This window comes from Corvus brachyrhynchos, unplaced genomic scaffold (assembly GCF_000691975.1).
Source record: "Corvus brachyrhynchos isolate BGI_N302 unplaced genomic scaffold, ASM69197v1 scaffold92, whole genome shotgun sequence".
NCBI classification, from domain to species: Eukaryota; Metazoa; Chordata; class Aves; order Passeriformes; family Corvidae; genus Corvus; species Corvus brachyrhynchos.
In genome coordinates, this window is record NW_008236973.1 from 2,758,979 (window position 1) to 2,782,949 (window position 23,971).

The following is a 23,971-nucleotide window of genomic DNA, read 5'->3' on the forward strand; positions in this document are numbered from 1 at the left end:
AGGAACCTATTTGAAGCACGTGTATAGAAGAACATCTATTTCTAATAATCAATGCTGCTCCAGGCTCCTTTCAAGTCAACGTTACTTTATGTGACTGCTGCCTTGTGTCAGTTTCCTCTGCTAGGTGCCATGATACCAAATCCATTCAGCATTCACAGGAACTGAACTAGGAACAGAAATTGTTTTTTCTGAAAACTTCTGAGTTTTCAGAATCATCTTTGCTTCTTAGTGGAACAGAGGCATTTTGAGCATTTTAGTTAAAACAGCATTTGGCAGGGTACTGTTTTCCAGAAAAAAGAGCACTGTCAGAAAAAAACGTCCTCCTCAGCATTTGGGGTGACTTTGTAAAAAGTTGCCAGTTTGAGTCCTTGGGATGCCTGATCCGCAGCAGAAATTTTTCCTTTCACATCAATACAACAAAGCTTTCAGCTACATCTCACTTTTCTAAATCAGAATTTAACCAAGTAATGAAAGCCAAAATTTGCTTTCTTTGTTCTCCTACCTTCTTCTGGTTTGGCAGAGCTACTCATTTGACACAAGAAGGACAAGATGATTGGGAATGGTCTGGATGGATTTGCCAGGCATAAATCACGCAAATCTTACCTGATGGCCTTATGTGCTAAAATGACTACAACTGTGGACAAAGAGAACACCAGGAATGTCTTTCATGTGCTTCAGCCATGCTTTTGACACTGGGGCCCTGGGAGCTGGGCAGGAGCCAGCAGTGAACCCTGGCATCAAAGATGTCCAATGTCATCCAGGGCTGTGTCAGCAGGAGTGCTGCCAAGAGCTCAGGGCAGGGCTTATCACCTCTGCCCAGCACTGTGTCAGACCACATCTGGATGCCCTGGCTAGTTTAATGCCCTCCAGCACAGGAAAGACACCAAGAACCTGAAGTGAGTTCATCCCCACAACCCTCAGGGATTGAGGGTGTCCTGTGAGCACTGTCCTAGAGCCTGAGGCAGTGGGGCTTGTCCAGCCTGGAGCAAAGACAACTTCAGGGGGACATCACAGCCACCCCAGTACCTACTGGGAGGGGATGTAGAGAGGCAGATGCGCTTTTCAGAGCTGTGTGTGGCAGGGCAGGGTACACCAGGCATGAACTGAAGTGAGAGGGGTTCAGGCTGGGTTCTGAAACCTTTCCCCATGAGGGCAGGCAGGGAAGGGAGCAGGCAGAGACAGGTTCCCCAGGCGTGGCAGGCTCCAGTCCTTGAAGGGTTCCAAGGCCCATCTGGGCAAAGTCCCAAGCAAAGTCCCTGGTCTGACCTCACAGCTGGATCTTCTTGGAGCAAGGGTGCATGAGGGACATCCTGACTTACCTCTCAGCCTAAAAAGATATGGTATTTCATAAAATTTTCCAGAAAAAGTGTTTTGATCAGATTTAGTAGTTAACCTTCCGGCTTCCTGCAAAAGAAAGCTCATCCGATATCTGTGCTCCCACAAACTGACAGGGACTTTTAAAGGTTCTAAAGGACTGTTAGCAACATCTTGGCTATTCTACTAACGAATTATGATAATTTCTTAATTAAAATATCACCAGGACAGACTCAGAGGATACATTGACATATGAAATATTCAGTACATTATAATCTGATCACTTAATATTATTTAAGAGTCAAAATCATAAGAAGCTAAAATTAACAAGGTTGATTCCATGCTGAGGCTAATTTTATGTAATGTGAGTAATTGATTTGATGCTTATATGAATAAGAGAGTGGGAAGATTTATGGGAAATCTGGGGTTAGAAACAAAATAATTGTTAGTACCTGTAGGATGGCTGGAAGACAACCTATTCACTTTCCAGTTCAGTTTTGTCCCACATTATTTACAATATTAAGAAATTGCACTGTTCCTCCTGAAGACCTTTTGCTCTCTTTGCATCAAACCAACACCATGTAAAAAAAGGTTTTTCTTTGCCATCCATCCACCCAGCACTGTGCCAGCCCATTGCTGAAAAAAAATACTATTCATATTTTTGTCAAACTGTCACTTTTCCATAGGTTTTTAACCTTACTTCATTCCTGTTCATTTTGACACTGCAGAAATGAATGGAGCATTTCATCAGTTCTAGGTTATAGGATTTCAATGACCACTGAGAGAATGTCTTTATTTACTGAAACATTTCCCGACAAATTGCTACAGAGTAGCACAGAGGTATGACACTCTCTCCCTGAAAATGTTTGCTCATACAGGGGTTTCTAGAGTCTTCTACATGTCCTGTGCCACATGCCTTGCCTTCATGAGAGCATTTCCCTTAAACAAGCCCGAGGCACAGCTTTTTCAACAAAAAGAAATAAAGCATTTCATGATAGAATAAGTCTAAGGAAGATTGTCCAATATGAATAGAGTCTATTTTTAAATTACTAGGGAATCATTTTGCTGCCACTTTAAGTATGCTTTGTCTGAGATGTCAGAAGGAAATAAGAGCAGAGGCTGTTGTGTGGGAAAGTCATGGAAGTAATACAACAGCTCCCATCAAACGTGTATTTTTACAGCAAGTCTTTCTACACTTGTTCTTACAGGGTGAAGGTGCCCTAAATCTAAGTTTCTTTACTTATTTGGAAAATATTGGAGGACTCTGAAACCCTCCTAATGTCTCAAAGTGAAACTACATTATCATGAAATTCACCTAAAAAAAAAAAAACACACCAAAACCATCAGACACCCTGTCTTGTTACCACATTGAAACTCTGACTGCACAGAAGCAATGGAAAATCAAATCTCTTTTTATCAGGTGTCAGGACACAGAAGTTTATTTTCTAATAGGCAGAATTTATCTCTAAGGCAAATCATTAAGAGATTGAGAAATGATCACTGGATACAAGTTATTTCATTTCTGTTTTAAAAGCCAAATCCTGGATGAAAGAGTCAGAAAAGAAGGTACTCAAGAGGCTTCTCAAGACCAAGGAAGTTCTGAGAAGAGCCGAGACTGGTCCTCTGAACAGAGATGCTGCAGCTAACCTAGGGAAATAATTTTACTTGCATCATTGTAGACCTTGGGATAAAGACCTTTTAGAGGTTTGAATTCCCGAATGGAAAGTAAATAAGCAAAAAGTAAAGAAATATATACATATATATATTGCAGCTGCTTGGAAAAACTTGTTTACTTTTGGGTAATTTACATATTGCATAACCTTGCCAAGCTATTAAGCAGCAAGATAACTTCAAGATCATACATTACTTCTCTCCACTGCTTCAATGACAAATAAAGGGAGGTAAATCACCTTGCTTACCACATGCCTGAGGCAAAGCTTAATCTAAAATATTTCAAAGCTCATAAAACCTGAGCTAGCAGAGAAAAATGTAGAATTTAACCTCAGTGGGAAAACAGGGTCTAATTCCTTCACACATACAGGACTGTGATTAGCTTTCTACACTTAAACAGGATTTGCAGCATAACAGAGCTCCCCACATGCAGAGAATTAAAGGCAAACATACACACTTGCCAGCTCAAGTCTTTTTCCCAATTCCTGACTTATGTTTTTGTCTAACTCCTCAGAAGCCAGCAAGAAAATATTAAAGAGCTGTTAAAAAAAAAAAAAAATCCCATCTTCAACTACTATTAGACTGCTGATGTATATATAAAAAGATGTTTACAGGAAAGTTAATTGAAGTTGTACAATTAGTAAATTCATTTTCCATTCATACATTACATGCATAAAGTGATTTTCTGCAGTGAAATTGCAACCAATTAGTTCTTTCTAGTAGATTTTATCTAAGCATTTAAACTTATACTTTTAATTATTGTCACATTTTCTTCTTGTCTAAGTTATATTTAAATTGTGTGATTGCTAAAATTGGACTTCTTCAATTTCTCCATTAGAAAAAGCTAAAAAAATTCCCTGTAAATGTCTCAGCTTTGATTTGTCGGGAAAATTTTAACTTAAAATTTCTATTAAAAAAAAAGAGATAAAAAATCAAAACAAAGCTGTGTGATGGTTAATATGATTTTTTATTACTTTTAAAAGCAAACACTAAGTCTGTGCATAGCCATATTGGGAAGGGGGAAGAAGATAATAAAACAGTAATATCCAAGTAGTAGAGAGAAAAAGAGGTACAGTGACTGTCTGCTTTCCTGTGGTTCAAACGTTTCCTCTCTAGCATCCTGTTTCACTTTAGAATTTTTCCATGTTTATATTTACTATTATTATCAACTAATAACTCTATTTATAGAATATTTTCATTAATTCAACATTCTTGACATATACAGAAACCATATAAAATATATGGGGTGTTGAAAAGATAGAGATTTCATGCATGTGTTAGGTCAGGTGTAGCTATTTTCCCAAATAAACAAACAAAACAGTCACAAGTTCTGTGAATATAACACTCACTGCAATGTTTCCTTGCAATACTCTTCTTCTTTCTAGTGTAGCACACTATGTCCTGAGATTAACTTCCACAGCAGTAGTACTGTTGTTGTGCAAACAAAAGTGAAACCATACTGAAATACAAAAAAATTCACAAGGAAGTACAGTAAGGTTTATTGAACTGACCTGCTACTTTAAAACAGGCTGAAGAACTCTAACTCTCTATCACACCACTGTTCATTCCACTGTGTAAAATTTTGGATCTTTTTTTACCCTTTCCATGGAATACATGCAACAGATCTGCAGCACCAGCTCCCAGTTTTTCTGTAGATCCATTGATTTCAAATGAGTGTTGGATGCAGTACTCCAAATGGGGTCTCACAACAGAGAGAGAAGCAGAATCCTCTCCCTTGACCTGCTGGTCACACCTCTTTTGATGCAGCCCAGGATACAATGGACTTTCTGTCCATTGCACATTTCTGTCAAGTGCACTTTGCCAGCTCATACTCCCCATGCACCAAGTCTTCTGCAGGGCTGCCCTCGATCGATTTATTCATGCACTCTGTATTGATACCGGGGATTACCCCAACACAGGTGCAAGACCTTGCACTTGGTCTTGTTGAACTTCATGAGCATCACATGGGCCCACACCTCAACCCCATCAGGGTCCCCCTGGATGCATCCCTTCTCTTCGGTGTGTTGACTGCACCACTCAGCTTGGTATTATCCACAAACTTGCTGAGGGTGCACGCCATCCCACTCTCTGTGTCATCAATAAAGATATTGAACAGTTCTGGCTCCAACACAAACCCTTAAGGGACACTGCTTGTTACCGTTATCCATATGGACACTGAGCCATTGTCAATTTGTTGGATGCAGCCATCCAGACAATACCTTATCCATCAAATAGTCCATTCATCAATGTCTCCCCAGTGCAGTGACAAGGATGTTGTGCTGGGCCATGTCAATTGCCTTATACAAGTCAAGGTACACTTGATTTGAACTTGCAGCTAAGAATGAGATTTCTGCTGCTAAACAAACAACAAACATACCAAAAAAAAAAAAGACCAAACAAAAAAAAAACAAACACCCCCCCCCCGAAAAGAAAGCACAAAAACCAAAACCAAAACCAAAAAAACCCTCCAACCTTTTCCTCAAAACTGAGGAAATAAGATCTTTGCACATATGTTATGTCAGTGCTTTCATTCCACTAAATAATGCAGTAATCAGTTTAGGATGACAAATAAAACATGAAGCAAAGGTTTATTCTGATGAAAGCTCTCTTTCTTTGGCTAAGTGCGCACTGTAATTCCCAAATACATCAGGAAGAGTAAAACACCACACAGTTGAAGCAAAGGAAGTACTGGCTTTAAGCTGGGCTGACAAGACCCACAAAAAGAAATGTGGACATACTTTTCTAGGACATTAGCAGGCTTAGTCTCCTTTTAAATTAATTCATATCAAATTTTCTAGCCTTTTGAGACTGCAATCAGGTCCTACACATGGAAGGGACAGAAAAAGAACAACTGAGTTAAAAATGTCACCCAAACTTTTAGCTATCAATTAAACATAAGCTAAGTCCAGAGATTTAGTGTTTTTTATTTAATTCTAAACATTCATTACATTGATTGAGTAAATAGAGATAAAATATATGGTTCAGCAACAGATATGAAAGAACATCAACCCTAGACTTCCCCGACTTTTTATGTTTCTGACACATCTGAGTCCATCTGTTGCTATTGATTAGTTGTTCATAAGTCTCAAAACTCGCATCTCTGCTCTGGTTGTTCTGTTACACACTTCCCACCTTTTTTCATCTCTGCTTTATTTCTTCCACAGTACCAGTGTGGTATGCTGTGCTATCCTGTCTATTGACTTTTTGCATTTCTTATCAGTGGAAAAACAAACTACTGTTTTACACCGTTGGTCCTTCATGCTTCGAGCCTCAGCAGCGCAAAAGTGATGCTCTGCCTCCTTGCAGAACTGCAGCTTGTCAGGTTGGGAATTCCTTTATCGATCCATGAATTTTGAAGTATATTTGCAGTCTTCCCAGCTGCAGTAATTTTAAGTGTGACTCTTAGAAAGTCAGCATTTATCTCTAAAGTAAACTCCATTAAGAGGAAATTCACCTCCTTCTAAGTACTTTAAATATTCTCTTAACATTTTTACATCTAAAAGATTAGTTTGGTTTTTATCCTGAGCTTTCAGCATAAAGTGTTTACTATTCCCCAAATAAAATAATAAACATAAACTCATAAGGATTTCCATGTCCTACTTTTTTTTTTTTTTTGGTAGCATAATGGTTTGTTTGCAAAGACAATATTTTCCTGGATTTATATTCCCTTAGAATACATCTGTACCCTACTGACTTTTAACTTTCAAATTTCAGACAAAGACAACAGATTAAAAAAGGGGCTTTGTAGAAAAAGCAGAAGTTCACAGCAATTTCTTTTGTGGTTTTTATTAGAGGGACAGCATTCAATTAAGCATCTTGAATTTTATGGATACTAGTGTAGTAAGAGCTTCTTCTCACCACTGATACTTTATATCACATTTACATGAGAAGGAAAGCAAAATAGGAGTTTTGTTAGTTGTAAAAGGAGTAAGGCTATATTTTGTACCTTTTTTTTTTATTATCATGTAAAGTACATATCTTAGGTTCTCTAACACTGGTACAGACAGAACAAACAAAAATGAAAACCCCACCTCAACACAGGAAAATGTTATCTGTTTTCTCTATGTAACCATCCTGTCACACGAGGTAAATGAGATTGACTTTGTCTACTAGCACCATTATGGCTGTTCAGACTCTGGTAAGAAGCTTTGAAGCAAATTTCTGCCTTGTACATTTTTTTTTCCCTAAGAGGCCTTATCACTAGGGTGGAGGTTTGAAGATAAAAGAATTTACATATGATACTGAGAGATTCTCCTGAATCTTCCTTCTTTCCTATCTCTGCCTTCCAACAGATCAACATGCAAAATTTCTCTCTCTCTCTCACTGCACACACACATGTATATAAACACACATATTTATTATACAATTAATTAACTCTATGATATATATGCCTTCCCAATAGTTTCATTAGGGTTTAGCCTGTGCTTGCTAATTTCTATCTGCTATTTGATATTCATTGTGCTTTAAATAGAGGTATTTTGCTGTTGGGATACCTTAGGAGAGTTTGAAAGAAGAATATGAAAAAGAGCAGCTAAGGGAAAATTTTGAGTTACTGAAAGAAAGGGACTCGTAGAAGTCATAATTAAATAAAAAGAAAACTTTTATTATGCTTTTTGAAATAACATTACAAAAGGACTATCAGAATAAAATGTGCAAAATTACATCAATCCTGATCATGAATTCCATGCTATTTCCTTTTTTTTTAAAGGAGTCAACTATGAGACATACTTGCAGCAGTCCTCATAAGATTGGCAAACAAATACCATTCCCCTTGGAATATGCAATGTATGCTGATAAAAAAAATTGGGTTTTTTTTCAATTTTTTTCCAAACTAGCTAAAACCCCTGACCCCCAAAATTCATAGGTAAAAACATGAAGTTAACTTGAATGATAATTCATTGTGTTTGACTGTTTCTTCACTGACCTGAGATATTCCTCTGAAAGCTTCATTCTCATAGATATTCTTTCAGTAATCCCTTGCAGAGATAAATTTTGATAAGAAGATGTGAGTATAAATTGGAAGAAAGTCACGTAATTGCTCCAGGGTTTGGAACTGGCTTTTCTTCTTCTCTGCAAGTTGAATTTTGATGTCCTTTTCTCATCAGTTCAAGTCCATTATGGCAGGCAGGGTATGTTCTCCTTTGTGTACATCCTCTAAGCATCTATGTATAACACCTGCTTGTCTCAGAAAATTGGAAGTAACACAAACCTCTGCTTGAGATAAACTGTGCAGATGCTGACGGAGGAAAATAACTTGAGAAACAGAGGTTTCTGCTTCAAGGCTTTCTCTGTTTTACTGAGCTTTACAAAGAACAGTTGTCGCCTCATGTTTTTTCTTTCAAACTGCTCAAGCAGCCTTATGTCCAGCGACTCTCTAGTGACAGCAAGCGACAGTGGCTTACAGGAGAATGTTTGCTGACAGATACAGAATCGGCACATGAAGAGTCCTGTAAATTAAAACAAATAACAAATTTTTTAGACAATCAAATCCCACAGTTTCACTTTTTAATCTTTTTTCTATTTAGTAGGTACAAATTTTTATATTAGATGCTGCTTGCTGAATACAGACAGAACTTACTTCTGAAGCCAGGAGAAGTCTTCACCAGTAAGGAGCAGGATCATGCGCTCTGCCTGGCTACTTCAGAGAACACAGAAGGGCAAAGAGCATCTCCAAGGCAGATGCTGAAAATGGATTTAAAGATGAAGCTGATGACTAGTAACTACCCTTTAAAGAACTTTCAAGCAGCACCAAGGATGTGTGGTAAAGGCTTGTGCTGGTTTCAGCTGGGGTAATTTTCTTCACAGCGTCTAGTATGGGACTATGGTTTGGTTTTGTGCTGAACACAGAGTTGACAATAGAGAGATGTTTTTGTCACTTCTGAGCAAGGTTTACACAGAGCCAAGGCCTTTTCTGCTTTTTGCACTGCCATGCTGGTGAGGAAGTTGGGGGTACATCAGAGGTTGGGAGGAGACACAGCCAGGACAGGTGACACCAACTGACCAAAGGAGTGCTCCTGACCATATGGCATCATGCTCAGTATATAAAGTGTGGGAAAGAAGGAGGAAGGGGAGAATTATTGGAATGGTGGTGTTAGTCTTCCCAAGTCACTGTTGCACCTGATGGGGCCCTGCTCTCCTGGAGGTGGCTGAACCCCTGCCTGCCCATGGAAAGCAGAGAATTAAATCCTTCTTTTGCTTTGCTTTGTGTGAATGGCTTTTGCTTGCCCTATTAAACAGTTTTTATCTCAACCCATGAGTCTTCTAGCATTTACTCTTCTGATTCTCTTCCTGATCCTGCTGGTGGAGGAGTAAGGGAGCAGCTGCATGGAGCTTGGCTGCTGGCTGGGGTGAAACCACAACACGGCTCCTTACCATATTCTTCTAGAAGATACAAAACCAAAATGATTGATTTACAGCCTACCACTTGAGATAGACTTTTGTCATATTCTCTGAATTTATATATTTTATTCATATTTACCATTTGTAATGCATATAGCAGATGGTCACGGAAATGATTTCTTCTTGATGCTTTCTTGCATAAAATACAATGTTTCTCTCTCCATCTGTATCTTGTAGGGAGAGTGAATGAGAGACTTTGGCCTAAGAACTGAATATCACTCCAGAAGTATTTTTTCAGATAGCAAAGTAACATCACCCATTAAAAATAGTTGATACCACTAGTACCAACAGCAAAATCATACTGTTGGATGAATTTTCCTGAAAATAGACTTTTTCCTTTGCCCCAGGCCTTCCTAGGCTCAGTATTCAAGATATAACAATTATTTTGGGGCAAAATTATGTACTACTTGTTTTGATGAAAAAATCTATTGCAAATTCCCCTCAACTTTTCTTTAGATAGCAAAGTTTCCCAAACATGATAATATATTCCCCAAGTCCTTTTGTGCTAGTCAAGTTATTGATGCCAATCAAACTTACTGAATACCCCTACCCAAGTTCTTCAAATCAAGAGAGATTATGTGTGACCCAATTTAGACTATCTACTGTAGCCTTTAAGGCAATCTCAGGACTTGCAAGGCAGCTAAGTTCAAGGCAGCAATGACTCACTGTTTAAGACTCAGCACACACATTCTGGTTTGGTAATGTGAATAAAAGTGGGCATGATATCAAATATAGAACCTAATCAGCAATGCATGGTATTGCTTGCATCAGTAAAATGTAGCTGAAGCAAGTAGGAATGTGAACATGTTCTCTATGCAAAGTCCTTACACCACTTCTTCGTGTTCTGAATTAACTGGTTAAGTTCAATAAAAACACTACTTCTTCAACTTCTTTAGCATATGTTGGATTCTCACTTTCAGTTCAGTAGAAAAATGTTGAAGTAAGAATATTGGTAGATCACCAGAGATTTCATGTATGGATGTTGAAAAAAAATCACAAAAGTGTGTTCTGGTCTCTTCCTTCCTCCATCTTACTTTTTAATGTAATTTTGATGGCATACACATAAAGCCATATTATCTCAGCAGTCTATGGGCAAACTCTGAGAAATGAATTCTAGTAACATGGCTTGAAATCAGCCTTGTGAGAAATCAAAGCAAGCACTCTCTCACGGTCACACAAGCAATACACTAGCTAAAAATAAGGATGAAAAGAAACCTAATGTTTACCTAAACTATTAAAGTACACGGTTAAGATGAAATATGCTTTGAAATAATTCTAAAAAGGCTAATAATAACACTTTTCTTTCATGATTCTGGCATGCAGTGTTTAATTATCCTGTATGAAAATTCAGAGGTACTTTAGCTAAAATATGTATGAAAATGCACTTCCAAATTGAGTCACTTATCAGTACTTAAGGACAGCACATCACAGGCCCCATAAGTTTTGAATTTGTCTACCTAAATCATTCACATGGAAAAGTATCTGGCTTCTTTTAAATATCACTGTACAAAGCACTTGGAAAATGTTCATTTCACCTCAGACTTTCACATCTGTTACACATTTGGTTAAAACTGTATGACCTGGATCTACATAAAATATTCTCCTTCAAGTCAGCCTAAGTGTTCAAAGTCAAGATGCAACTTAGTTGAGCAATACGTACAATGTTGAGTTCTGGGCCATCAAAGCTCAAGAAGGCTGTCCAAAAAAGATCTGAGTTCAGGGAAGGGTTAGAAAGATAGTAAGAAGACCTAAGAGGAGAAATCAAGAGCTCATTTATTCTGACCAAGAGTTCAGGAGATAGTCACAACAGCCTACTCGAGCAGCAGAGACATAAACAAGAGCATGCAGTATTAGAAAGCACAATAGTCAAACCACATTTTAGGAAGAGCTTCTTCACTAGTACAACAGTGTATAGCTGGAACAGACATTGTGAAATTTTAATCTTTCCAAGACTCAAATAGACAAAATCACAAGGAGGTGGCACAGTGTCTGGAAGTGTCCTGCTTTGACAGGGCAGTGAAACTAGAGGATCCAGCATTTGTATGGTTATATGAGGTAAGCTCATTCAATTTGTTTATTACTAGACCTCCACCACTTGTGTCTAACATTATAAAAAACATGAAAAAATTGTCTGGGTTGGTTGGTGGTTTTTAATGTCCAAATTAAGCACAAACAATTAAGGACCTGTTCAGATTCACAGGCTTGAAACAATAGGAATATGGACACTTCTTCCTAACTCCATATAATTTATTAAAGTGTCAACCCTTTAAATTTATATTAACAATTATTTTTTATACTAGCCACCCAAAAGAAACCACAGATGCTTACTGTAGAAGGTTGACGGCATTCAAAAGCAAAAAGAAAACCTGTATATTTGAAATATAAATTGATAAAAATAATGTGATTTCATTATGATAAACGTAATTTCACCAACCTTGAGAAGACTTTTTATTATCTATTATCTAACTATTATTATGTAAGAGTAATTGTATTGTTGATAGTTTCCCCTTGTTCAATAACTTGGAGCTTTTAAGACAAGAAACCCATGTTCCTTACTGGATAAATTTCCTTTTAAAATAGACAGATATTTGAAGAAGGTATTCATACAATATGTATCTTTCTGCTGTTTCTATATTGCAATAATTTTACTTCTGTTTCCTCTTTGTCAGCTCAAATTAAATAGAGCCTTAGCTATATGCTTTGAGTTATTAATTTGAATGACAAACAATTTCATACTTGGAAAAGTCAGCTTTTACTTTTTCAAGAAAGATAAACGTGGGCTTTAGCGTGAATTTTTCTGCAGATTAAAAGGCAAATTCTGTATTTCAGCAGAACTGGCAAGAAAATTAATTGAAAAAAAGTTCTTTCAACTTTGGCACAACATGCATAGTATTTCAGTCATGTATATTTAATATACATGTGTTTCTGTAGCTTTGAATTTGTGCAGTATTTCACTGTATTCACTTTTCTGTTATGATGGAGCAAACTTATCACTGATTAATTGTGCTACAGAGAATAAACTTGATTTGAGCTACAAATTATTGATTTGAAACGTTGGTGAATATGAAATATTTGGCATATTTATAATCCAAGAAGTTTTGCAATTTTGCTATTGTAGCTTTTTTTTTTAAATTTAAAAATTGATTTTGAATTTGTAGCAGTTTGTTGCAATGCTGTCCATACAATATAGAGTACCAGGGACTTGTGACAGCTAAAAGGAAGAAGGTGTTATTCTGAGACTCAAAGAAGGAATTCCTTGAAGAGAATGAGGAAAAAAAATATTTCAACAAGCACCTTGAAAACATATTTGCGGTTGAACCAAAACATTAAGAATTACCTTCATCTTATCAACTAACTGAAGAATCACAGAATTGCAAAATGATTGAGGTTGAAAGGGAGCTCTGGAGGTTATGTAGTCCCACCCTCCTGTTCCAGCCCAGCCACCCAGAGCGAGTTGGCCAGAATCACTTTCAGCTGGCTTTTGAATTATCTCCAAGGATAGAGATTCCACAACCTTTCTGTGCAGCCTGTGCCAGTGCTCAGTCACACCCACAGTGAAAAAATGCTTTCTGATGTTCCCAGGGAACTGCCTGTGTTTCAGTTTTTGCCACTGGCTCTAGTCCTGCCACTGGGCACCACTGAAAGAGCCCGGGTCTGTCCTCTTTGCACCTCCCTTTCAAGTATTTATATACATTACTAACATCCCCCCTGAGCCTTCACTTCCCAGGCTGAAGAGTGCCACCTGTCTCAGCCTTTCCTCATAGGAGAGGTGCTCCTGCTCCAGACCTTAATCACCTCAGTGAGTCTTCACTGGACTTTCTCCATTATGTCTGTCACTTGTACTGGGCACCCAAAACTGGACACACACTGCAGGTGCGGCCTCACCATGGCTGACCAGAGGGGAAAAATCACCTCCCTTGACTTGCTGGCAACACTTAGTGTAAAACAGCCTAAGACACCATTAGTCTTCTTTACAGCAAGGGCATTTTGCTGGCACATGTACAGTTTGGTATCTCACAGGACCCCTATGTCCTTTTCCGCAAAACCAAAGGCTTTAAGTCAAAAGACAATAAAAAGTTTAACTAATGTTTCACAGTATTTTTTTTTTTTTAATGCAGATTGTGAAGGACTTGATGTCATGTATCTTTATACAGATAGGCCAGGATTACAGGGGACTGTATGTGACTCTGTGTGAAGTTGTGCATTTGGTAGCTTTAGCGGCATTATTCTTTAAAATTCTAACATAATTTTTAAGTTAAGGTTGCTCTCTGCCCTAAAATGAGAGCCAATACCCATTTCTTTTTTTTTTTCCCATCAGTTAAAGGGGAGATGATAACTAATTTTCTATCTCATCAGTTACTTTCAAAATTTATTTCTTTCAGCAACTTCAGTATAACAAAGGAATCTATTGACATTTCATGTTTCTTTTGCATTGCCAGATATAGAGACCCTAAAAATGGAACATACACTTTATTCCTAAAAATTTCTACAAAAAGAGAAGAAGAAACACACTTAGTAATGTGAAGAATAAAAATGTGAGCAAAGACATGTATTTGAATAATCATCCCAATCTGATACTATTTCTTGTTCTTTTATTCTGAAAGAAGCTTAACTGGTTGTGCATCGTCTTTGGTTCTCCCGTTGTGCATCTTCCTCGTTTCTTCACATTTCTATTTTTAGGTTTGCTCATTTTATATTTTCTTTAGCAAGTTGGAAACTCATCTCTCAACCACGTCTTCCTGCAGACCTCCCCGAACGTACTTCCTTTCAAGTCCCCAGAGCCCGCAATACATTTTATCCCACAAGAAAACAAGAACAAAATGTTACTGGTCTGTGTTTTTACAGCCAATTTGCTATAATCACTTTCCTTTGTATTGTATAACAGAAAGTACAGTACATCATCTTCAAGAACAGAGACACTTCGTCTCAACTATTTTTAACGGATTTCTGGTTTTGCTCTCTTTTCAGCTTCTTTTCTGCAACTCCCCTTCTATCTTTCTCACACCACAGTATCTGGTTTGACAATAAACACTGAATTTTTTACCCTTGTGGTCAAAATCAAATGAGGCAATGAACTGTTGAGCCTGGATAGGCACAGCACGAAATACATAAAATACTGAAGTTACTGTAAGCGTGCATATTTTTTTTACTGAATGACATGCTAAAATTTTATTCTCTTTAGCTGTCTTGATAATGACCCCATTTTTATACTAATATTTTTTTTTAATAGAGTAAATGAAAAAAATATATACTCCTCTGCCATTTTAGGAACATTGATAAACACGAATATATAGTCCTCAAGTGGAAAAAAGTTTTATAACAGAAAAGTGTAAGTGAAAGCTTCCTGAGACAAACAGGCCTCCAACATCACCTACTTTGTTTTACACTTTCAACTGGATTATTGAGTAAATTTTTCTCTCCTCTCATCTTTGTTTCCTGTATAGTTTTAGTGATCAATTGTCACCCATCACAAAACTTAACCTATTTTTTTCTTTTAAACCTCAACTACTTTATTCTTTGCAAGATCTTCATCAATGTCAATTCATTTTTTTAACTTGTAAGGCTACAAGGCAGATAATGAATTCACAGAAAACCCATCCTGGAAATTTATCTTAGGAGGCACAGTTATACAAATATCTAAGGGTTTTGGTTTGTTCTTTTTTTCTAGAAAGGCAAGTCATACAGCTTCTCTCCTTTACAGCATTCTGGTGATCTAAAGAATGCCTGACTTATAAAACAGGATTGAGGAAAGGGCAGGGAGTTTTTCTTTATGAGGTTGCTAGGATCACATTTTATTATTGGATGTAAATGTTGAACAGCGCTTCAATTACAGTGAGCACATGCAGATGGGAAACTAGAAACTGTCTCTATAAGACTGAAAAACCTAAATGACAGGCACCAACTCTACTCTGCCTGGTTTTAATTTTTACCTCAGACTTGATGATATTTGAAAAAAAAATGAAGCTTTTTCTTATTACTCCAGTATTTTTACAGTTTCCATTTCTTCCAGCCTTCCTCATGCCTACCATGTCAACCAACAATGGGTAAAACTGGAGATGCTGAGAGTGGATTTTCTTTGTCAAGAAAAGTTGGTAGATGACTTATTAAGCTCACTCAGAAGAAATCTTAACAACATGCAAATGCACACTGAAGACAGGCTACTGCTTTGAGACCACAAATGAAAATCACACATAATCTTATATGCCATAGCAACTTGTGCTTACCATTGTAAAAGTAAAAGCAAATAAACAAGTACAATAATTTAAAACTACACATGGGACTTGGGGCTAAGTTTAAAAATAAATAATTTAACAAATACATTAGGTTCTTCTTCCTGACAGCCACATGTTACTCCAGGTACCGTGAAGCATGAGTATTGCCTTTAATTCTACTCAGTTGTGAGTGACAGTTATCCTGTATTCCCATTTTGCAAGATCCTTCTTGCTAGCACATGAAGATCATTATATTAAACTTCCACCGGTAATGCAAATTTGGGACATGGGAAGAAAGATGTTTGAAAGAGATTAGTTTTATAAGGTTGGTATACAAAGTGTTGAAAAAGTGAGCTTCTATAACAAAAAAAATATACTTTGTTTACCAGAAGATATTAGCAATGGATGGAAAACAGATATGATGGTCATTTGGAGTGATGTACATTTTACTTGAGCTACATCCAAAGCAGGCATGTACATTGGGAAGTCATCCATTACCTCTTCTATGTGTCTGCTCCTCTGAAATGACCATTTTCAGGAGAGTCTAGCTCACTGCACTGTAATTTTCTAATGTTAGGCAACCCATAGTCCTGTCTTAGCTAGCTTTTCACTGGATTTCTTAGCTTTCTTGAAATGTATTATGTATGCATCAACAGTAGTTTTTCTGTGTCAAGTACTGTTGGGTCTCAGTCTATTCTAGATTTTTTTACTTGGAAAAATCATGTCAACTTGCACTTGAAGCTGTTTACATGCAGCTCCAGTAAAGCCATATTTTCCCCTTCTGGAGGCAAATAATACACTTTCAAAAAGTGCTAATTACTGTAAGAGTGTCATTGAAAATATGACACTCTATATTTATACTCAAATACCATGTTTACAGTTTGACTTTTTTAAAATTTATATTCTTAGAACTAAGTGCACCCTCCCTTTTACTTCCTCCCCCACATACACTCACCCAGAACTAATAAGAAATGAATCAGCTTACTGACATGCAATATAAAGTTCTGCACACATTATATCCTATTCTTTCAGCTGGTGCCAAGACAAGGCTAAATCTCTTTAGAGCATGTGGCTTTAATATACAGCCATCTAGAAGAGGTTTACTGCAAATGCTACAGAAACTGACTGCTAGATTTACTAGATACTAAACTTCTCACAGTTTTCACCTACATGCTTCACTTGTGCATTGCTGTGGTCTAGAAATTTATGAGCAAAGGCTGCTGTGGTTCTAGAATAGGAGTGGTATAATGCTGGTATATGTGCACACTCCACTGAGCTGAGTCCTGCTTTTAGAGATTAAATGGAGCATGTAAGAAAAACAAAGGTTTTATGTTATTGCTCTTGGCACTTGATATAATAAGATGCAATATGGCAAGACTGCAGCATTGGAATGGGTTCATGAGTCAGAATTGACGTAAAAACAGCAAAGATTGAGCAATATTGCAGTATGGATATTCTTACCTTATATATTGTAAATGCCATTCTTACAATCATCTCAAACCATGGTTTGTAACTAGTATCTTTTTAGGGTTAAAACCAGTACCAGTGCTGACACAAGTTTGTAGCTCCTCTGCATTGACATTAGTATAACTTAAATCTGCTCCCTGCATAAACTGACTAAATTCTGACAGAGTGCCCTCTGAAACAGAACATTCTTCAGTAATGTTTCTATTGCATATGAGGTATATTCAGCATTTTACAGGTATATAGACAATAGCTGCAAGGAAAATGGATTGATTATTTATTTATGTACCCCCAAAACTGTTGAAAGAATGATGAAATGGGAAATTACACAGACTCCATACTAGATGACATCTTTTCCCTGGAATATCATGAACAAATCTGGACTAAGTGGTTGTCCATAAAACATGCTATGGCCCAAGGTGAGTTTTTGGAGAAACCCAAAATCTTTTTGAGTTGTGGTCATAGCAGCTAAGCTTGGAGAACCAGACTTCCATATTAAAAACACTGTGTAAAACAGGGTGTGTAATGGACATTTGTGAACTGTGCCTCACCTCACTAGGAATGCAGCAGTTCAACAAGACGTGCATACATTGAAAGATAATTTCAACTGGGATTCAAGTTATATTTCAGCAAAAGTTGTCATGAAGGAAAGTAGTCTCATGGAGCAAAAGACCAGTCCAGCTTGGATACTAACACTCCATAATTTCATACAATGTGCTAATGAATGCTGACTCAGGTCTAACCTATGAATTACAACATGGGCAACAGACTGAGAGGAGCTGACTATAGGCATAGACATCCATAATTCTACTGCTGGCCCTGCCAGACCTCTGGAAAGCTGAGACAATTGCTTCAACTGCTGCCAAAACACTCAAGAGTGCTTTTTGGAGGTTATTCTTAACCAACAAGAACATGGTTCTCACCTCCTCATTACCCACAGTAATTTGCAAGACTGTTTCTCCCACTCAACTGCACCTTGCAGCCGATCGTCTTTCCCTCTCACAGGAATATCTGTGATATTCTCACAGGAATATCACAGACAGAAATAGACTCTTGCATATTATAATAGCATATTTAAAAGCTGTTTATGCAGTGCATATATAAATGGATCAAAGATTACCATACTCGTATCAAAGTGTTATTTTTTCTCCATTTATAGATATACACTGTTTTAAACTGTATGGCCAATGTGTAAAGAAAATGAAAGCAATTCTGCATGCTGCCCCCATCTTGTTAATGCAAAGTGGCAAATTATTTCAAAGGGACTGTGAAGTAGAAAACATAATTCTTCACTTCTGCCCTCACTGCATACATGCACAGTTGAATAGTAAAAACGTTTCAGTAGGATCAGAATTCACTATGGACAAAGCAAAATACTACACAATCTATAAAACTGCCACTGGTGTGATGCCCTTAAATTATTCTACAATTTCATGAATGGTGATATAGAAAATAAAGGACCACATTCTTGTTTTGTTAACATACTTAGACTTTATTTTTCCCATTGACTTGTAAGTTATTAACTCTTCTTCTCACCATAAGAGATGCAAAGATTAAGGTGCACAGAGAATAATTTTCTGGAGAAGGGAAGGGAAAGGGAAATAAAATATACCAATGGATCTCACCTAGTCACAAGAAATTTTGAAAAGTCTAATTTTCTGTTCAAGGGAAGAGATGTAAGAGAAAAATAATGTAAATAAATGACTGAAATGACAGCAGCAATCAGGAAAGAAAAATGCTCAAAAAGGGAGATTCCAACCAAAAAAAAAAAAGTCACAGTGGAAGAGGAGAACTTCCACCACCGATTTTATACAAAATACTTCCCCTGTCCTCCATAAAAATCGACAGCCTACAATAATGACAGTGAGTTTATGATCACATTATGGATGGAAGTCAGTGAAGTGAGAAAAAGTGTTACAGTTCTCCTACCTTAAACTGACTCAAACAAGTCCACAACTATACTATTCCCTCATTATTAAAAGTCAGATTCTGCATACAATGAACAGTGAACACGTGAATTATTCATACAGATTTTTTTGGTTTTGTGGTGGGTTTTTCGTTTTGTTTTGTTTTTTCCCCTGTTCTGCTGTTGCTGTTGCCCTAAATTCATGATTTCTAGTCACCAGTGTTCAGATTAGACCAAAGGTGCAGCTCTAACAAAAATAGCATCATCTATGGCCTTGTCTCAGGGAGTGGAATTGAGGTAAAAACATGACAGTAATTTTAAGCCTCTCCTACTCTTTCGCTTTTAGCACTGAACAAATATGGAAACAACAAATTACTTAATGTGATTGAGATTTCACTTTTGCATTAGTTCATGTAAGATACGACCATTACTTTTTTCCCTGGAAAAGATGTGTCTTTTGGGTTACTGACCATATACAGGAAGGAAAAATGCTTGAGGAATAATGCAAAGACATTCATGCAATTAATGTCAGCATTTTTTAAAAAATAAATAAAAATGTGCAAAAACCCCCCCAACTCACGCAGCCATGACTCTCTCCTGAAAACAGGAGATATTTTGTCTCCAAAAGTCTACCACTGTGTTTTCCAGAAGGGTGTGCAAATGCTAGGGTTATGCATAACCATACAAAACCACAATGTAAAATGCTTTTCAGCAAGCGTGGCAGAAGAAAGTTCTGTGCAATGTAAAAATTGAATAATTAATTGTCTCTAAAAAAGAGTTTGAATTGGTTTCACACTCTGCCTCTAATTATTCTATATTTGTACATATGCTTTTCTGCCAATATTCCCCAAAGTGACTGCATTAAGAAACCTGTTCTGAAAACATTTGTAGAACATCTCATGGAGAAAAAAAAGACTTGTGAATTTCACTCCCTGTATGGGGGATGGAGAAAAGTGAAATGTCTCTAAAAGTTAGCACAGAAAGATTTTTCTTCCGGCAACAGGATGTTCTCAAATTACAGAAGTGTTTAAACAAAAACTCTTTGTGATGCTACTTGCTTTTCCTGGTTCTAAAATATTTTGTTAGCTAAAATTTTGATCCCAGCACAACAAGGTGTGGTTCATGATGGGGTAAATGGTATGTTAGACACATTCTCAGCTAATTGCTATAAAATTACTAATGTTGCAACAGCATGACACATGAAAAAGGAAAGAATAAAAGAATATCAGAGTCTGGCAATATGAATGGGCAAGTTCATTTCCTCCGGCATTGTTGGTACTGCAAAATCACTGTCACCTATAGAGTAAAGAGAGATTTTAAACAGATGTTCTGATCAACACAGAAGAAACAAACAAAGTTAACACTGAAGTTAACATGACACAAGACTACCTCTTCTAAAGTATTAAAAAAATGGAAAAGATTAAATGAAAAAGAAATGCTAATTAGAAATACTTTTTTTGTCATTCTGTTGCACTAGACAATTTGGAAAATTAAGTATCTCTTCTCCCCAGATGCTGTTTAGTATTATTACACATAATTGCTGTCTCCCCTTGACATTCTAATGTAAGATGTTACTGAGCATGAGATTAATCAAATACTAATCTGATAGCAAAATCAGAGAACAATTCAATATTTTATATCTGATATAACTCAAGTCTTCTGAATTCATCCTATCCCCCAAAAAATCACATGCTTTGTTCATGGTTTTTAGGGACTTGTTTTTTTTCTTTCCATTTCTTTACTATTAGACTCCTTGGGACCTTTCATTGAGAATCTTGAGCCAGAGACCTGACCTCACACATCCACTTTCTGGGTAGGGGCTATTCCCATCCATATTAATAATGGATGAAATGATATCAATATTGACTTCTATTTATAATCTCTTTAAATTTCTGTAACAATTACACCATGGTATTATCTTTGATCCTTACTACCAACACCCAAACGAGCCGTGGCAGAGTGTATTACAGTGACCATGCTCACTGAGCATGCACTGCCAAACAATTATATTATAACCATGCTGGGAAAGGCTTGAGATAAAGCCCTTCAGACTTCCTAGCACAGGGTAGCCCATTAAATACACAGAAATTACAGTTTCCTTTACTGCCTTATTTGCTATATATATATAGTATCAGATACTGTACTCAAGGTAGTTTTTCTATTTTTTATTCCCCCAAACAAAGAAAGGAGACAGAGCAAGAAAACTGAAGTAGGTAAAGAGGAAAGCAATGTTCATGGGGTTTAAGGGTGACAGAATACAATTTAAACCACGTAAAACAGTATGAAAGCAACACTGAAGGAGGCTTTAAGGTCTGAACTACCGATGTCCCCTGACACCCAGCTGGTTTCACTGCGGTGCTGGGGATTTATGATATGTATTGGCTCCAGGTCTACCAAGTCTTCCAGCCATCCTGTCATGTTTAGCAAGAGCACTCATGTGTGCAAGGTCTTGCAGAAACAGATCCAGGCAGGAAAAGCTGATATAGAAGAAATGTGTCATGAAGCAACACATCCTAGTGGGACCAAATTTGACTTCAGTGGTATTTTCACTTTTTTCAGTATATGAGTTAAAACAATATTTACCTCTCTCTTCACTGCACCTGATGTGTTTTCCCCAGAAATCCCCAGATTTCCACTCAACAATTGAATATAGGAAAAGATGCAGCTCTAAGCCTGTATTATGACACTTCTTGTAATAGCTGTTTATAAAAGAATAAAGTACTTCTCTGTTTTTTCAGCCTTATTTTTGTTCACTTCCTAAACATCAAACATGAAAATAAGAATTTATCTAGAAACAGATGGATGTAAAGGTGTGTTGGATAGGAGCTGTCAGTCCAGTTCAGCATCTCCTCAGTGAGCCATGTGTTACTGTAAGGCTTGTAAAGAATAGCAGTAAAACCATAAGACATATAGTCATAGTTTTCAAATATTTTATTTTGAAAAGTTAGTGCTACATATGTCAGTTTTCCTTCAGTGAAACTACACCTGTTTAAACAATGTAGCATTCTATAAATATTGATATTTAATTATTTTACTGAATCATAGAAAAGATAGAGGTATTTTCAGGTGAGGCCTTCATTGTGAGAGATATAACAGAGCTAACAGCATGTTTATAGATTTGGGGCTTTTTCTTTCAAGAGAAAGAAAATACAACCCTAAATTTAAAGCAGCATTATAGATTTGAGAGTCTGCAACCCAGGAAATCCATAGAAGTTCTATTTCCTGGACTAGGGACTGAAAAAGAGGGAATAAAGTAAAAGATGAAATCTGAAAATAATGGTTTTTAATTTTAAGTTTCAGGCCATTTCATTCAGTTACTCCTTTTTTCATTTCCAAGAATATTTCACAGAATTTCCATGGCAATTATGAAAGACAGAAGATACTTTTAAAAGCTATTTAGTTTGTACTAAAATAAATATATTTGGTTCTCAGAACTGAAGCAGGGTTTTTTTTAAACCAATATACTGATGTTGGGCTATTAAGAAGAAAATGTAGTTCAGCATTTATCATTCACAAGACTTATGTTTGTGCATTTCACATCATAACAAATTGCTCGCTTGCTTGCAATTTAAATTTGACCTCTTTAGGAAACTTGTACACTTTTTTGTTCATAGCAGAGTTTGGAAAATATCACCATGCACAATCTTTTTTCTGCTTAGCAGACTCCAAACAAAACTGAATTCCCAACTAATTTTCTGAAGTTTATGTGTCTAATGGTTTCACAACATTGTATTCTCTTTGAAGAAAATGAAGTTGACTAGACAGCATTTTGGTGCATCACAAGACTGAAATCATTGCAATCAGGAAGAAATATGACTGCGGCACAGCAGGCACAGTCAAATTATATTTCATTTCATTTACTGTGTCAGATATGACTAGAAAATGAAAATCTACTATTCTTAAAAATAAATCAAAAAAAAAAAGGGAAAAGATGATTACATGAAAAGATTCTAAAGGTTTCAGGTTTGCATATAAAACACATTTTGTTACAGAAAAAATAGTCTAACTGAGCATTTCTGGCCAGGTTTGTCACTAAACCAACATTTTTAAGGCTTACATCAAGAAGTTGTTTTTGTTTTTTCATTAACTGAAGCCTGGGGAAAAAAAGCTGTGAAAGACCATGTCCCAGACCTATACCAAATATACATGAAAAATTATTTTAAAGATAGAAAAATGGAATGATTCTCAAAATTGATGCAGTACATACCCTAAATATTTCATAGCTTCTGTAAAATGAGCTTAAAAATCATTGCTGTGATTAACTAGAGATTTCTTTGTATTTACAAATAAGAATTTTCCCATTTAATGCCATCAATGCTCTTTATTCGATTCTGAAACTCAATTTCCACTAAATAGTAAGAATTTTCATAAACAAAAGGAGGATGTAACTTTTCCTTTGTATGTAGCACATGTGGGTAAAGTTATATGCTGCTATGTACACTTCTTTCAGAGAAATAAATAATGCTCATAAATCATATACCACTGTTCACACACCTACAAACATGCAGATGGAAAGATACACACAGGCCACTAGTGAACAGGTCCCTATAACTACTTATAAATAAAGATGTACATATGCACATATAACTCGCGGAGAGGATATTTAGACTATTCTTATCAGACGATCTCATCTGGTTTTGGGCATAAAGGACATTAAATACCTGCTCAGAGTAGGAAGTATGCATCACACAGATATATGTTACATCACCCATATCTACACAAGTTGAAGATTGACATTAAATACAGTTGTGTTGAACAACAAATGTCCTAACAATAGGTTAATCAAATGGCAAATAAATAGTAAGCATTCTAGAAAAATCAGTCTCTCCACAATTAAATGAACAAAAAGTTAAAATCATTAAAGATAGAAGTATGTTATATATCTCCATTAGAGTTATCAAGTGAAACCCCAAATCACATCTAATTTAAACAAGCCTTACTGTGCAATAATTCATTCACAGAAGTTAGCCTTGATGCCCAATTGCACCCATATATAATACAGGGT

General features: G+C 36.6%; 1 protein-coding gene and 1 long non-coding RNA gene across 2 annotated transcripts in view; both read right to left on the minus strand.

Annotated features, from left to right (window-relative positions):
• FAM155A (family with sequence similarity 155 member A) overlaps positions 1-23,971 on the minus strand; it is a 440,672-nt gene that overhangs the window by 268,898 nt on the left and 147,803 nt on the right. The window lies entirely within an intron of this gene.
• On the minus strand, positions 7,562-14,736 carry LOC108445272. Its single transcript, XR_001860079.1, has 2 exons — positions 8,564-14,736; positions 7,562-8,432 (listed from the first exon to the last, which is right to left on the minus strand). It is a non-coding gene; the product is annotated as an uncharacterized LOC108445272 (long non-coding RNA).